This window comes from Oncorhynchus nerka, unplaced genomic scaffold (genome assembly GCF_034236695.1).
Source record: "Oncorhynchus nerka isolate Pitt River unplaced genomic scaffold, Oner_Uvic_2.0 unplaced_scaffold_1695, whole genome shotgun sequence".
NCBI classification, from domain to species: domain Eukaryota; kingdom Metazoa; phylum Chordata; class Actinopteri; order Salmoniformes; family Salmonidae; genus Oncorhynchus; species Oncorhynchus nerka.
In genome coordinates, this window is record NW_027039623.1 from 35,001 (window position 1) to 51,370 (window position 16,370).

The following is a 16,370-nucleotide window of genomic DNA, read 5'->3' on the forward strand; positions in this document are numbered from 1 at the left end:
TGTAGTGTATATAGTGTATAGTGTATATAGTGTATAGTGTGTATAGTGTATAGTGTGTATAGTGTATATAGTGTATATAGTGTATAGTGTGTATAGTGTATATAGTGTATATAGTGTATAGTGTGTATAGTGTATAGTGTATATAGTGTATAGTGTGTATAGTGTATAGTGTGTATAGTGTGTATAGTGTATAGTGTATATAGTGTATAGTGTGTGTAGTGTATAGTGTGTATAGTGTATAGTGTATATAGTGTATATAGTGTATAGTGTATAGTGTGTATAGTGTATAGTGTGTATATTGTATAGTGTGTATAGTGTATAGTGTATATAGTGCATAGTGTGTATAGTGTATAGTGTATAGTGTGTATAGTGTATAGTGTGTATAGTGTATAGTGTATAGTGTATATAGTGTATAGTGTGTATAGTGTATAGTGTGTATAGTGTAGTGTATAGTGTGTATAGTGTATAGTGTGTATAGTGTATAGTGTATAGTGTATATAGTGTATAGTGTATATAGTGTATAGTGTGTATAGTGTAGTGTGTATAGTGTGTAGTGTGTAGTGTGTATAGTGTATATAGTGTATAGTGTATAGTGTGTATAGTGTATATAGTGTATAGTGTATAGTGTGTATAGTGTATAGTGTGTAGTGTGTAGTGTGTATAGTGTGTATAGTGTGTAGTGTATAGTGTGTATAGTGTATATAGTGTATAGTGTGTATAGTGTATAGTGTGTAGTGTATAGTGTGTAGTGTGTATAGTGTGTAGTGTATAGTGTGTAGTGTGTATAGTGTGTATAGTGTGCAGTGTATAGTGTATAGTGTATATAGTGTATAGTGTATAGTGTGTATAGTGTATAGTGTATAGTGTATAGTGTGTGTAGTGTAGTGTATAGTGTATAGTGTGTAGTGTGTAGTGTATAGTGTGTAGTGTGTAGTGTATAGTGTGTAGTGTGTAGTGTATAGTGTGTAGTGTATAGTGTATAGTGTGTATAGTGTGTATAGTGTGTATAGTGTGTATAGTGTGTAGTGTATATAGTGTGTAGTGTGTATAGTGTGTAGAGTGTAAAGTGTGTATAGTGTAAAGTGTGTATAGTGTATATAGTGTGTATAGTGTAGTGTGTATAGTGTGTAGTGTGTATAGTGTGTAGTGTATAGTGTGTAGTGTATAGTGTGTATAGTGTGTAGTGTGTATAGTGTATAGTGGCTAGTGTGTAGTGTATACAGTGTATAGTGTGTAGTGTGTATAGTGTGTAGTGTATAGTGTGTAGTGTATAGAGTGTAGTGTGTATAGTATAGTGGGTATAGTGTGTAGTGTATATAGTGTATAGTGTGTAGTGTATAGTGTGCAGTGTGTATAGTGTGTAGTGTATATAGTGTGTAGTGTATATCGTGTAGTGTGTAGTGTATAGTGTGTAGTGTATAGTGTGTAGTGTATAGTGTATAGTGTATAGTGTGTATAGTGTGTAGTGTATATCGTGTAGTGTGTAGTGTATAGTGTGTAGTGTATAGTGTGTATAGTGTGTAGTGTATATAGTGTGTATAGTGTATAGTGTGTATAGTGTGTGTAGTGTATAGTGTATAGTGTGTATATTGTGTAGTGTATAGTGGGTGTAGTGTATAGTGTATAGTGTGTATAGTGTGTAGTGTATATAGTGTATATTGTGTAGTGTATAGTGCGTACTGTATAGTGTATAGTGTATAGTGTATAGTGTGTAGTGTATAGTGTGTAGTGTGTAGTGTATAGTGTGTAGTGTATAGTGTGTTTAGTGTGTATAGTGTATAGTGTATAGTGTGTATAGTGTATAGTGTATAGTGTGTAGTGTATATAGTGTATAGTGTGTAGTGTGTAGTGTATAGTGTATAGTGTGTAGTGTATAGTGTGTATAGTGTGTAGTGTATAGTGTGTAGTGTATATAGTGTATAGTGTGTATAGTGTGTTGTGTATAGTGTGTAGTGTGTATAGTGTGTGTAGTGTATATAGTGTATAGTGTGTATAGTGTATAGTGTGTATAGTGTATAGTGTATAGTGTGTATAGTGTGTATAGTGTATAGTGTGTATAGTGTGTATAGTGTATAGTGTGTATAGTGTGTATAGTGTATAGTGTGTAGTGTATAGTGTATAGTGTGTATAGTGTATAGTGTATAGTGTGTATAGTGTGTATAGTGTGTGTAGTGTATATAGTGTATAGTGTGTATAGTGTATAGTGTATAGTGTGTGTGTAGTGTATATAGTGTATAGTGTGTATAGTGTATATAGTGTATATAGTGTATAGTGTGTATAGTGTATATAGTGTATAGTGTGTATAGTGTATATAGTGTATAGTGTATATAGTGTATAGTGTATATAGTGTATAGTGTGTATAGTGTATATAGTGTATAGTGTGTATAGTGTATATAGTGTATAGTGTGTATAGTGTATATAGTGTATAGTGTATAGTGTGTATAGTGTATATAGTGTATAGTGTGTATAGTGTATATAGTGTATAGTGTGTGTAGTGTATATAGTGTATAGTGTGTGTAGTGTATATAGTGTATAGTGTGTATAGTGTATATAGTGTATAGTGTGTATAGTGTGTATAGTGTATATAGTGTATAGTGTGTGTAGTGTATATAGTGTATAGTGTGTGTAGTGTATATAGTGTATAGTGTGTGTAGTGTATATAGTGTATAGTGTGTATAGTGTATAGTGTATAGTGTGTATAGTGTGTATAGTGTATATAGTGTATAGTGTGTATAGTGTATATAGTGTATAGTGTGTGTAGTGTATATAGTGTATAGTGTGTATAGTGTATAGTGTATAGTGTGTATAGTGTGTATAGTGTGTATAGTGTATAGTGTATATAGTGTATAGTGTATATAGTGTATAGTGTGTATAGTGTATATAGTGTATAGTGTGTATAGTGTATATAGTGTATATAGTGTATAGTGTGTATAGTGTATATAGTGTATAGTGTATATAGTGTATAGTGTGTATAGTGTATAGTGTGTAGTGTATAGTGTATATAGTGTATAGTGTGTATAGTGTATAGTGTGTATAGTGTATATAGTGTATAGTGTGTATAGTGTATATAGTGTATAGTGTGTGTAGTGTATATAGTGTATAGTGTGTATAGTGTATAGTGTATAGTGTGTATAGTGTATATAGTGTGTATAGTGTGTATAGTGTATAGTGTGTATAGTGTATAGTGTGTAGTGTATAGTGTATAGTGTGTATAGTGTATAGTGTATAGTGTGTATAGTGTGTGTAGTGTATATAGTGTATAGTGTGTATAGTGTATAGTGTATAGTGTGTATAGTGTATAGTGTATAGTGTGTATAGTGTGTATAGTGTATAGTGTGTAGTGTATAGTGTATAGTGTGTATAGTGTGTATAGTGTATAGTGTATAGTGTGTATAGTGTGTTGTGTATAGTGTATATAGTGTATAGTGTGTAGTGTATAGTGTATAGTGTGTAGTGTGTAGTGTATAGTGTGTAGTGTGTAGTGTATAGTGTATAGTGTATAGTGTGTAGTGTATAGTGTGTATAGTGTGTTGTGTATAGTGTGTATAGTGTATAGTGTGTAGTGTATAGTGTGTAGTGTATAGTGTATAGTGTGTAGTGTATATAGTGTATAGTGTGTAGTGTATAGTGTGTATAGTGTGTTGTGTGTAGTGTATAGTGTGTAGTGTATAGTGTATAGTGTATAGTGTGTAGTGTATATAGTGTATAGTGTGTATAGTGTGTTGTGTATAGTGTATAGTGTATAGTGTGTAGTGTATATAGTGTATAGTGTGTAGTGTATAGTGTGTATAGTGTGTTGTGTATAGTGTATAGTGTGTAGTGTGTAGTGTATATAGTGTATAGTGTGTAGTGTGTAGTGTATAGTGTGTAGTGTATAGTGTATATAGTGTGTAGTGTATAGTGTATATAGTGTATAGTGTATAGTGTGTTGTGTATAGTGTATAGTGTGTAGTGTGTAGTGTATATTGTGTAGTGTATAGTGCGTACTGTATAGTGTGTAGTGTATAGTGTGTAGTGTATAGTGTGTAGTGTATAGTGTATAGTGTATAGTGTGTATAGTGTGTATAGTGTATATAGTGTATATAGTGTATAGTGTGTATAGTGTATATAGTGTATAGTGTGTGTAGTGTATATAGTGTATAGTGTGTATAGTGTATAGTGTATAGTGTGTATAGTGTGTATAGTGTGTATAGTGTATAGTGTATATAGTGTATAGTGTATATAGTGTATAGTGTGTATAGTGTATATAGTGTATAGTGTGTATAGTGTATATAGTGTATAGTGTGTATAGTGTATATAGTGTATAGTGTATATAGTGTATAGTGTGTATAGTGTATAGTGTGTAGTGTATAGTGTATATAGTGTGTATAGTGTATATAGTGTATAGTGTGTATAGTGTATATAGTGTATAGTGTGTATAGTGTATATAGTGTATAGTGTGTATAGTGTATATAGTGTATAGTGTGTGTAGTGTATATAGTGTATAGTGTGTATAGTGTATAGTGTATAGTGTGTATAGTGTATATAGTGTGTATAGTGTATAGTGTGTATAGTGTATAGTGTGTAGTGTATAGTGTATAGTGTGTATAGTGTATAGTGTATAGTGTGTATAGTGTGTGTAGTGTATATAGTGTATAGTGTGTATAGTGTATAGTGTATAGTGTGTATAGTGTGTATAGTGTATAGTGTGTAGTGTATAGTGTATAGTGTGTATAGTGTGTATAGTGTATAGTGTATAGTGTGTATAGTGTGTTGTGTATAGTGTATATAGTGTATAGTGTGTAGTGTATAGTGTATAGTGTGTAGTGTGTAGTGTATAGTGTGTAGTGTGTAGTGTATAGTGTATAGTGTATAGTGTGTAGTGTATATAGTGTATAGTGTGTAGTGTATAGTGTGTATAGTGTGTTGTGTATAGTGTGTATAGTGTATAGTGTGTAGTGTATAGTGTGTAGTGTATAGTGTATAGTGTATAGTGTGTAGTGTATATAGTGTATAGTGTGTAGTGTATAGTGTGTATAGTGTGTTGTGTGTAGTGTATAGTGTGTAGTGTATAGTGTATAGTGTATAGTGTGTAGTGTATATAGTGTATAGTGTGTAGTGTATAGTGTGTATAGTGTGTTGTGTATAGTGTATAGTGTATAGTGTGTAGTGTATATAGTGTATAGTGTGTAGTGTATAGTGTGTATAGTGTGTTGTGTATAGTGTATAGTGTGTAGTGTGTAGTGTATATAGTGTATAGTGTGTAGTGTGTAGTGTATAGTGTGTAGTGTATAGTGTATATAGTGTGTAGTGTATAGTGTATATAGTGTATAGTGTATAGTGTGTTGTGTATAGTGTATAGTGTGTAGTGTGTAGTGTATATTGTGTAGTGTATAGTGCGTACTGTATAGTGTGTAGTGTATAGTGTGTAGTGTATAGTGTGTAGTGTATAGTGTATAGTGTGTAGTGTATAGTGTGTAGTGTGTAGTGTATAGTGTGTAGTGTGTAGTGTATAGTGTATAGTGTGTAGTCTATAGTGTATAGTGTGTAGTGTATAGTGTGTATAGTGTGTAGTGTATAGTGTGTATAGTGTGTAGTGTATAGTGTGTAGTGTATAGTGTATAGTGTGTAGTGTATAGTGTGTAGTGTATAGTGTATAGTGTATAGTGTATAGTGTGTAGTGTATAGTGTGTAGTGTGTAGTGTATAGTGTATAGTGTGTATAGTGTATAGTGTATAGTGTGTAGTGTATAGTGTGTATAGTGTGTAGTGTATAGTGTATATAGTGTGTAGTGTGTAGTGTATAGTGTATAGTGTGTAGTGTATAGTGTATAGTGTGTATAGTGTATAGTGTATAGTGTATAGTGTGTAGTGTATAGTGTGTATAGTGTGTAGTGTATAGTGTATATAGTGTGTAGTGTATAGTGTATATAGTGTATAGTGTGTATAGTGTATATAGTGTATAGTGTGTGTAGTGTATATAGTGTATAGTGTGTATAGTGTATAGTGTATAGTGTGTATAGTGTGTATAGTGTGTATAGTGTATAGTGTATATAGTGTATAGTGTATATAGTGTATAGTGTGTATAGTGTATATAGTGTATAGTGTGTATAGTGTATATAGTGTATATAGTGTATAGTGTGTATAGTGTATATAGTGTATAGTGTATATAGTGTATAGTGTGTATAGTGTATAGTGTGTAGTGTATAGTGTATATAGTGTATAGTGTGTATAGTGTATAGTGTGTATAGTGTATATAGTGTATAGTGTGTATAGTGTATATAGTGTATAGTGTGTGTAGTGTATAGTGTGTATAGTGTATAGTGTGTATAGTGTGTATAGTGTATAGTGTATAGTGTATATAGTGTATAGTGTGTATAGTGTATAGTGTAGTGTATAGTGTGTATAGTGTATAGTGTGTATAGTGTATAGTGTATATAGTGTATAGTGTATATAGTGTATAGTGTATAGTGTGTATAGTGTATAGTGTATAGTGTGTATAGTGTATAGTGTGTAGTGTGTAGTGTATAGTGTATAGTGTGTATAGTGTATAGTGTATAGTGTATAGTGTATAGTGTGTATAGTGTGTTGTGTATAGTGTATATAGTGTATAGTGTGTAGTGTATAGTGTATAGTGTGTAGTGTGTAGTGTATAGTGTGTAGTGTGTAGTGTATAGTGTATAGTGTATAGTGTGTAGTGTATAGTGTGTATAGTGTGTTGTGTATAGTGTGTATAGTGTATAGTGTGTAGTGTATAGTGTGTAGTGTATAGTGTATAGTGTGTAGTGTATATAGTGTATAGTGTGTAGTGTATAGTGTGTATAGTGTGTTGTGTGTAGTGTATAGTGTGTAGTGTATAGTGTATAGTGTATAGTGTGTAGTGTATATAGTGTATAGTGTGTAGTGTATAGTGTGTATAGTGTGTTGTGTATAGTGTATAGTGTATAGTGTGTAGTGTATATAGTGTATAGTGTGTAGTGTATAGTGTGTATAGTGTGTTGTGTATAGTGTATAGTGTGTAGTGTGTAGTGTATATAGTGTATAGTGTGTAGTGTGTAGTGTATAGTGTGTAGTGTATAGTGTATATAGTGTGTAGTGTATAGTGTATATAGTGTATAGTGTATAGTGTGTTGTGTATAGTGTATAGTGTGTAGTGTGTAGTGTATATTGTGTAGTGTATAGTGCGTACTGTATAGTGTGTAGTGTATAGTGTGTAGTGTATAGTGTGTAGTGTATAGTGTATAGTGTATAGTGTGTATAGTGTGTATAGTGTATATAGTGTATAGTGTGTATAGTGTATATAGTGTATAGTGTGTGTAGTGTATATAGTGTATAGTGTGTATAGTGTATAGTGTATAGTGTGTATAGTGTGTATAGTGTGTATAGTGTATAGTGTATATAGTGTATAGTGTATATAGTGTATAGTGTGTATAGTGTATATAGTGTATAGTGTGTATAGTGTATATAGTGTATATAGTGTATAGTGTGTATAGTGTATATAGTGTATAGTGTATATAGTGTATAGTGTGTATAGTGTATAGTGTGTAGTGTATAGTGTATATAGTGTGTATAGTGTATATAGTGTATAGTGTGTATAGTGTATATAGTGTATAGTGTGTATAGTGTATATAGTGTATAGTGTGTATAGTGTATATAGTGTATAGTGTGTGTAGTGTATATAGTGTATAGTGTGTATAGTGTATAGTGTATAGTGTGTATAGTGTATATAGTGTGTATAGTGTATAGTGTGTATAGTGTATAGTGTGTAGTGTATAGTGTATAGTGTGTATAGTGTATAGTGTATAGTGTGTATAGTGTGTGTAGTGTATATAGTGTATAGTGTGTATAGTGTATAGTGTATAGTGTGTATAGTGTGTATAGTGTATAGTGTGTAGTGTATAGTGTATAGTGTGTATAGTGTGTATAGTGTATAGTGTATAGTGTGTATAGTGTGTTTGTGTATAGTGTATATAGTGTATAGTGTGTAGTGTATAGTGTATAGTGTGTAGTGTGTAGTGTATAGTGTGTAGTGTGTAGTGTATAGTGTATAGTGTATAGTGTGTAGTGTATATAGTGTATAGTGTGTAGTGTATAGTGTGTATAGTGTGTTGTGTATAGTGTGTATAGTGTATAGTGTGTAGTGTATAGTGTGTAGTGTATAGTGTATAGTGTATAGTGTGTAGTGTATATAGTGTATAGTGTGTAGTGTATAGTGTGTATAGTGTGTTGTGTGTAGTGTATAGTGTGTAGTGTATATAGTGTATAGTGTGTGTAGTGTATATAGTGTATAGTGTGTATAGTGTATAGTGTATAGTGTGTATAGTGTGTATAGTGTGTATAGTGTATAGTGTATATAGTGTATAGTGTATATAGTGTATAGTGTGTATAGTGTATATAGTGTATAGTGTGTATAGTGTATATAGTGTATATAGTGTATAGTGTGTATAGTGTATATAGTGTATAGTGTATATAATGTATAGTGTGTATAGTGTATAGTGTGTAGTGTATAGTGTATATAGTGTATAGTGTGTATAGTGTATAGTGTGTATAGTGTATATAGTGTATAGTGTGTATAGTGTATATAGTGTATAGTGTGTGTAGTGTATATAGTGTATAGTGTGTATAGTGTATAGTGTATAGTGTGTATAGTGTATATAGTGTGTATAGTGTGTATAGTGTATAGTGTGTATAGTGTATAGTGTGTAGTGTATAGTGTATAGTGTGTATAGTGTATAGTGTATAGTGTGTATAGTGTGTGTAGTGTATATAGTGTATAGTGTGTATAGTGTATAGTGTATAGTGTGTATAGTGTATAGTGTATAGTGTGTATAGTGTGTATAGTGTATAGTGTGTAGTGTATAGTGTATAGTGTGTATAGTGTGTATAGTGTATAGTGTATAGTGTGTATAGTGTATTTGTGTATAGTGTATATAGTGTATAGTGTGTAGTGTATAGTGTATAGTGTGTAGTGTGTAGTGTATAGTGTGTAGTGTGTAGTGTATAGTGTATAGTGTATAGTGTGTAGTGTATAGTGTGTATAGTGTGTTGTGTATAGTGTGTATAGTGTATAGTGTGTAAGTGTATAGTGTGTAGTGTATAGTGTATAGTGTGTAGTGTATATAGTGTATAGTGTGTAGTGTATAGTGTGTATAGTGTGTTGTGTGTAGTGTATAGTGTGTAGTGTATAGTGTATAGTGTATAGTGTGTAGTGTATATAAGTGTATAGTGTGTAGTGTATAGTGTGTATAGTGTGTTGTGTATAGTGTATAGTGTATAGTGTGTAGTGTATATAGTGTATAGTGTGTAGTGTATAGTGTGTATAAGTGTGTTGTGTATAGTGTATAGTGTGTAGTGTGTAGTGTATATAGTGTATAGTGTGTAGTGTGTAGTGTATAGTGTGTAGTGTATAGTGTATATAGTGTGTAGTGTATAGTGTATATAGTGTATAGTGTATAGTGTGTTGTGTATAGTGTATAGTGTGTAGTGTGTAGTGTATATTGTGTAGTGTATAGTGCGTACTGTATAGTGTGTAGTGTATAGTGTGTAGTGTATAGTGTGTAGTGTATAGTGTATAGTGTATAGTGTGTATAGTGTGTATAGTGTATATAGTGTATAGTGTGTATAGTGTATATAGTGTATAGTGTGTGTAGTGTATATAGTGTATAGTGTGTATAGTGTATAGTGTATAGTGTGTATAGTGTGTATAGTGTGTATAGTGTATAGTGTATATAGTGTATAGTGTATATAGTGTATAGTGTGTATAGTGTATATAGTGTATAGTGTGTATAGTGTATATAGTGTATATAGTGTATAGTGTGTATAGTGTATATAGTGTATAGTGTATATAGTGTATAGTGTGTATAGTGTATAGTGTGTAGTGTATAGTGTATATAGTGTGTATAGTGTATATAGTGTATAGTGTGTATAGTGTATATAGTGTATAGTGTGTATAGTGTATATAATAGTGTATAGTGTGTATAGTGTATATAGTGTATAGTGTGTGTAGTGTATATAGTGTATAGTGTGTATAGTGTATAGTGTATAGTGTGTATAGTGTATATAGTGTGTATAGTGTATAGTGTGTATAGTGTATAGTGTGTAGTGTATAGTGTATAGTGTGTATAGTGTATAGTGTATAGTGTGTATAGTGTGTGTAATGTATATAGTGTATAGTGTGTATAGTGTATAGTGTATAGTGTGTATAGTGTGTATAGTGTATAGTGTGTAGTGTATAGTGTATAGTGTGTATAGTGTGTATAGTGTATAGTGTATAGTGTGTATAGTGTGTTGTGTATAGTGTATATAGTGTATAGTGTGTAGTGTATAGTGTATAGTGTGTAGTGTGTAGTGTATAGTGTGTAGTGTGTAAGTGTATAGTGTATAGTGTATAGTGTGTAGTGTATATAGTGTATAGTGTGTAGTGTATAGTGTGTATAGTGTGTTGTGTATAGTGTGTATAGTGTATAGTGTGTAGTGTATAGTGTGTAGTGTATAGTGTATAGTGTATAGTGTGTAGTTGTATATAGTGTATAGTGTGTAGTGTATAGTGTGTATAGTGTGTTGTGTGTAGTGTATAGTGTGTAGTGTATAGTGTATAGTGTATAGTGTGTAGTGTATATAGTGTATAGTGTGTAGTGTATAGTGTGTATAGTGTGTTGTGTATAGTGTATAGTGTATAGTGTGTAGTGTATATAGTGTATAGTGTGTAGTGTATAGTGTGTATAGTGTGTTGTGTATAGTGTATAGTGTGTAGTGTGTAGTGTATATAGTGTATAGTGTGTAGTGTGTAGTGTATAGTGTGTAGTGTATAGTGTATATAGTGTGTAGTGTATAGTGTATATAGTGTATAGTGTATAGTGTGTTGTGTATAGTGTATAGTGTGTAGTGTGTAGTGTATATTGTGTAGTGTATAGTGCGTACTGTATAGTGTGTAGTGTATAGTGTGTAGTGTATAGTGTGTAGTGTATAGTGTATAGTGTGTAGTGTGTAGTGTGTAGTGTATAGTGTGTAGTGTGTAGTGTATAGTGTATAGTGTGTAGTCTATAGTGTATAGTGTGTAGTGTATAGTGTGTATAGTGTGTAGTGTGTATAGTGTGTAGTGTATAGTGTGTAGTGTATAGTGTATAGTGTGTAGTGTATAGTGTGTAGTGTATAGTGTATAGTGTATAGTGTATAGTGTGTAGTGTATAGTGTGTAGTGTGTAGTGTATAGTGTATAGTGTGTATAGTGTATAGTGTATAGTGTGTAGTGTATAGTGTGTATAGTGTGTAGTGTATAGTGTATATAGTGTGTAGTGTATAGTGTATATAGTGTATAGTGTATAGTGTATAGTGTATAGTGTGTATAGTGTATAGTGTATAGTGTGTAAGTGTATAATTATTGTATAGTGTGTAGTGTATAGTGTATATAGTGTGTAGTGTATAGTGTATATAGTGTATAGTGTATAGTGTGTTGTGTATCGTGTGTAGTGTATATAGTGTGTAGTGTATAGTGTATATAGTGTGTAGTGTATAGTGTGTAGTGTATATAGTGTATAGTATATAGTGTATAGTGTGTAGTGTGTAGTGTATAGTGTGTAGTGTATAGTGTGTAGTGTGTAGTGTATAGTGTGTAGTGTATAGTGTATAGTGTGTAGTGTATAGTGTGTAGTGTATAGTGTATAGTGTGTAGTGTGTAGTGTATAGTGTGTAGTGTATAGTGTGTAGTGTATAGTGTGTAGTGTATAGTGTGTAGTGTATAGTGTGTAGTGTATAGTGTATAGTGTATAGTGTGTAGTGTATAGTGTATAGTGTGTAGTGTATAGTGTGTAGTGTATAGTGTATAGTGTATAGTGTGTAGTGTATACAGTGTGTAGTGTGTTGTGTATAGTGTGTAGTGTATAGTGTATAGTGTGTAGTGTATAGTGTGTAGTGTATAGTGTATAGTGTATAGTGTGTAGTGTGTAGTGTATAGTGTGTAGTGTATAGTGTGTAGTGTGTAGTGTATACAGTGTGTTGTGTGTAGTGTATAGTGTATAGTGTGTACTGTATAGTGTATAGTGTGTAGTGTATAGTGTGTACTGTGTAGTGTATAGTGTGTAGTGTATAGTGTGTAGTGTATATAGTGTAGTGTATAGTGTGTACTGTGTAGTGTATAGTGTGTAGTGTATAGTGTGTATAGTGTATAGTGTATATAGTGTGTAGTGTGTATAGTGTATAGTGTGTAGTGTATAGTGTATAGTGTATATAGTGTGTAGTGTATAGGGTATAGTGTATAGTGTGTATAGTGTGTAGTGTATAGGGTATAGTGTGTAGTGTATAGTGTATAGTGTGTAGTGTATAGTGTGTAGTGTATAGTGTATATAGTGTGTAGTGTATAGTGTATATAGTGTATAGTGTGTAGTGTATAGTGTATAGTGTGTATAGTGTGTAGTGTATAGTGTGTAGTGTATAGTGTATAGTGTGTAGTGTATAGTGTATAGTGTATATAGTGTGTAGTGTATAGTGTATAGTGTGTAGTGTATAGTGTATAGTGTGTAGTGTATAGTGTATAGTGTATAGTGTATATAGTGTGTAGTGTATAGTGTATAGTGTGTAGTGTATAGTGTATAGTGTATAGTGTATAGTGTGTAGTGTATAGTGTGTATAGTGTGTAGTGTATAGTGTGTAGTGTGTAGTGTATAGTGTGTAGTGTATAGTGTGTAGTGTGTAGTGTATAGTGTGTAGTGTGTAGTGTATAGTGTGTAGTGTATAGTGTGTATAGTGTGTAGTGTATAGTGTGTAGTGTATATAGTGTGTAGTGTATAGTGTGTAGTGTATAGTGTGTAGTGTGTAGTGTATAGTGTGTAGTGTATAGTGTGTAGTGTATAGTGTGTAGTATAGTGTGGCCAGTGTATTGTAGTGTGTAGTGTATAGTGTGTAGTGTGTAGTGTATAGTGTGTAGTGTATAGTGTGTATAGTGTGTAGTGTATAGTGTGTAGTGTGTAGTGTATAGTGTGTAGTGTGTAGTGTATAGTGTGTATAGTGTGTAGTGTATAGTGTGTAGTGTGTAGTGTGTAGTGTATAGTGTGTAGTGTGTAGTGTATAGTGTGTATAGTGTGTAGTGTATAGTGTGTAGTGTGTAGTGTGTAGTGTATAGTGTGTATAGTGTGTAGTGTATAGTGTATATTGTGTAGTGTATAGTGTGTAGTGTATATAGTGTGTAGTGTATAGTGTGTAGTGTATAGTGTGTATAGTGTATATAGTGTGTAGTGTATAGTGTGTAGTGTATAGTGTGTAGTGTATAGTGTGTATAGTGTATATAGTGTATAGTGTGTATAGTGTATATAGTGTGTAGTGTATAGTGTATAGTGTGTAGTGTGTATAGTGTATATAGTGTGTAGTGTGTAGTGTATAGTGTATAGTGTGTAGTGTGTAGTGTGTATAGTGTATATAGTGTGTAGTGTATAGTGTGTAGTGTATAGTGTGTAGTGTATAGTGTGTAGTGTGTAGTGTATAGTGTATAGTGTATATAGTGTGTAGTGTATAGTGTATAGTGTGTAGTGTATAGTGTGTAGTGTATAGTGTATAGTGTATATAGTGTATAGTGTATAGTGTGTACTGTATAGTGTGTAGTGTATAGTGTGTAGTGTATAGTGTATAGTGTGTAGTGTATAGTGTGTAGTGTGTAGTGTATAGTGTGTACTGTATAGTGTATAGTGTGTAGTGTATATAGTGTGTAGTGTGTAGTGTATAGTGTATAGTGTGTAGTGTATAGTGTGTAGTATAGTGTGTAGTGTATAGTGTGTAGTGTATAGTGTGTAGTGTGTAGTGTATAGTGTGTAGTGTATAGTGTGTATAGTGTGTAGTGTATAGTGTGTAGTGTGTAGTGTATAGTGTGTAGTGTGTAGTGTATAGTGTGTATAGTGTGTAGTGTATAGTGTGTAGTGTGTATGTGTAGTGTAGTGTGTAGTGTGTAGTGTGTAGTGTATAGGTAGTGTATAGTGTGTAGTGTATAGTGTGTATAGTGTGTAGTGTATAGTGTATATTGTGTAGTGTATAGTGTGTATAGTATATAGTGTGTAGTGTATAGTGTGTATAGTGTATAGTGTGTAGTGTATAGTGTGTATAGTGTGTAGTGTATAGTGTGTAGTGTATAGTGTGTAGTGTGTAGTAGTGTATAGTGTGTATAGTGTATATAGTGTGTAGTGTATAGTGTGTAGTGTATAGTGTGTAGTGTATAGTGTGTAGTGTATAGTGTGTACTGTATAGTGTGTAGTGTATAGTGTGTAGTGTATAGTGTGTATAGTGTATAGTGTATATAGTGTGTAGTGTATAGTGTGTAGTGTGTAGTGTATAGTGTGTAGTGTATATAGTGTATAGTGTATAGTGTGTAGTGTATAGTGTATAGTGTGTAGTGTATAGTGTGTAGTGTGTATAGTGTAGTGTGTAGTGTGTGTAGTGTATAGTGTGTAGTGTATATAGTGTATAGTGTGTAGTGTATAGTGTATAGTGTGTAGTGTATAGTGTGTACTGTATAGTGTGTAGTGTGTAGTGTATAGTGTGTATAGTGTGTAGTGTATAGTGTGTAGTGTGTAGTGTATAGTGTGTAGTGTATAGTGTGTAGTGTGTATAGTGTATAGTGTGTAAAGTGTGTAGTGTATAGTGTGTAGTGTGTAGTGTATAGTGTGTAGTGTATAGTGTATAGTGTAGTGTATAGTGTATAGTGTGTAGTGTGTAGTGTATAGTGTGTATAGTATAGTGTATAGTGTGTAGTGTGTAGTGTATAGTGTATAGTGTATAGTGTATAGTATAGTGTATAGTGTGTAGTGTATAGTGTGTGTAGTGTATAGTGTATAGTATAGTGTATAGTGTGTAGTGTATAGTGTATAGTATAGTGTATAGTGTGTAGTGTGTGTAGTGTATAGTATAGTGTATAGTGTGTAGTGTGTAGTGTATAGTGTGTAGTGTATAGTGTATAGTATAGTGTATAGTGTGTAGTGTATAGTGTGTAGTGTATAGTGTGTATAGTGTGTAGTGTATAGTGTGTAGTGTGTAGTGTGTAGTGTATAGTGTGTAGTGTATAGTGTGTATAGTGTGTAGTGTATAGTGTGTAGTGTGTAGTGTATAGTGTGTAGTGTGTAGTGTATAGTGTATAGTGTGTATAGTGTGTAGTGTGTAGTGTGTAGTGTATAGTGTGTATAGTGTATATAGTGTGTAGTGTATAGTGTATAGTGTGTAGTGTATAGTGTGTAGTGTATATAGTGTGTAGTGTATAGTGTGTATAGTGTATATAGTGTGTAGTGTATAGTGTGTAGTGTATAGTGTGTAGTGTATAGTGTGTATAGTGTATATAGTGTGTAGTGTATAGTGTATAGTGTGTAGTGTATATAGTGTATATAGTATGTAGTGTATAGTGTATAGTGTGTAGTGTGTATAGTGTATATAGTGTGTAGTGTATAGTGTGTAGTGTATAGTGTGTAGTGTATAGTGTGTAGTGTGTGTAGTGTGGTGTATAGTGTATATAGTGTGTAGTGTATAGTGTATAGTGTGTAGTGTATATAGTGTATAGTGTATAGTGTATAGTGTGTAGTATATAGTGTATAGTGTGTACTGTATAGTGTATATAGTGTATAGTGTATAGTGTGTATAGTGTAGTGTATAGTGTGTATAGTGTATAGTGTGTAGTGTATAGTGTGTAGTGTATAGTGTATAGTGTGTACTGTATAGTGTATAGTGTGTAGTGTATATAGTGTATAGTGTGTAGTGTATAGTGTGTACTGTATAATTATTAGTGTATATAGTGTGTAGTGTATAGTGTATAGTAGTAGTGTATAGTGTGTACTGTATAGTGTGTAGTGTGTATAGTGTGTAAGTGTATAGTGTGTATAGTGTATAGTGTATATAATTATAGTGTATAATTAGTATATAGTGTGTAGTGTATAGTGTGTATAGTGTATAGTGTGTATAGTGTATAGTGTATAGTGTATAGTGTATAGTGTGTAGTGTATAGTGTGTATAGTGTGTAGTGTATAGTGTGTAGTTGTGTGTGTATAGTGTGTAGTGTATATAGTGTGTATAGTGTGTAGTGTATAGTGTATAGTGTGTAGTGTGTATAGTGTGTATAGTGTGTAGTGTATAGTGTGTAGTGTGGTGTGTAGTGTATAGTGTGTGTAGTGTATAGTGTGTAGTGTGTATGAGTGTATAGTGTGTATAGTGTATAGTGTATAGTGTGTATAGTGTATAGTGTATAGTGTATAGTGTGTAGTGTGTAGTGTATAGTGTGTATAGTATAGTGTATAGTGTGTAGTGTGTATAGTGTATAGTGTGTATAGTGTGTAGTGTATAGTGTGTGTATAGTGTGTAGTGTATAGTGTGTAGTGTATAGTGTATAGTATATAGTGTATAGTGTAGTGTATAGTGTATAGTGTATAGT

The 16,370-nt window shown here is 32.4% G+C and overlaps 1 protein-coding gene across 1 annotated transcript in view; it reads right to left on the reverse strand.

The window, feature by feature from the left end:
- Positions 1 to 16,370, reverse strand: part of LOC135568110 (protein Hook homolog 3-like) — a 63,550-nt gene that overhangs the window by 17,988 nt on the left and 29,192 nt on the right. The window lies entirely within an intron of this gene.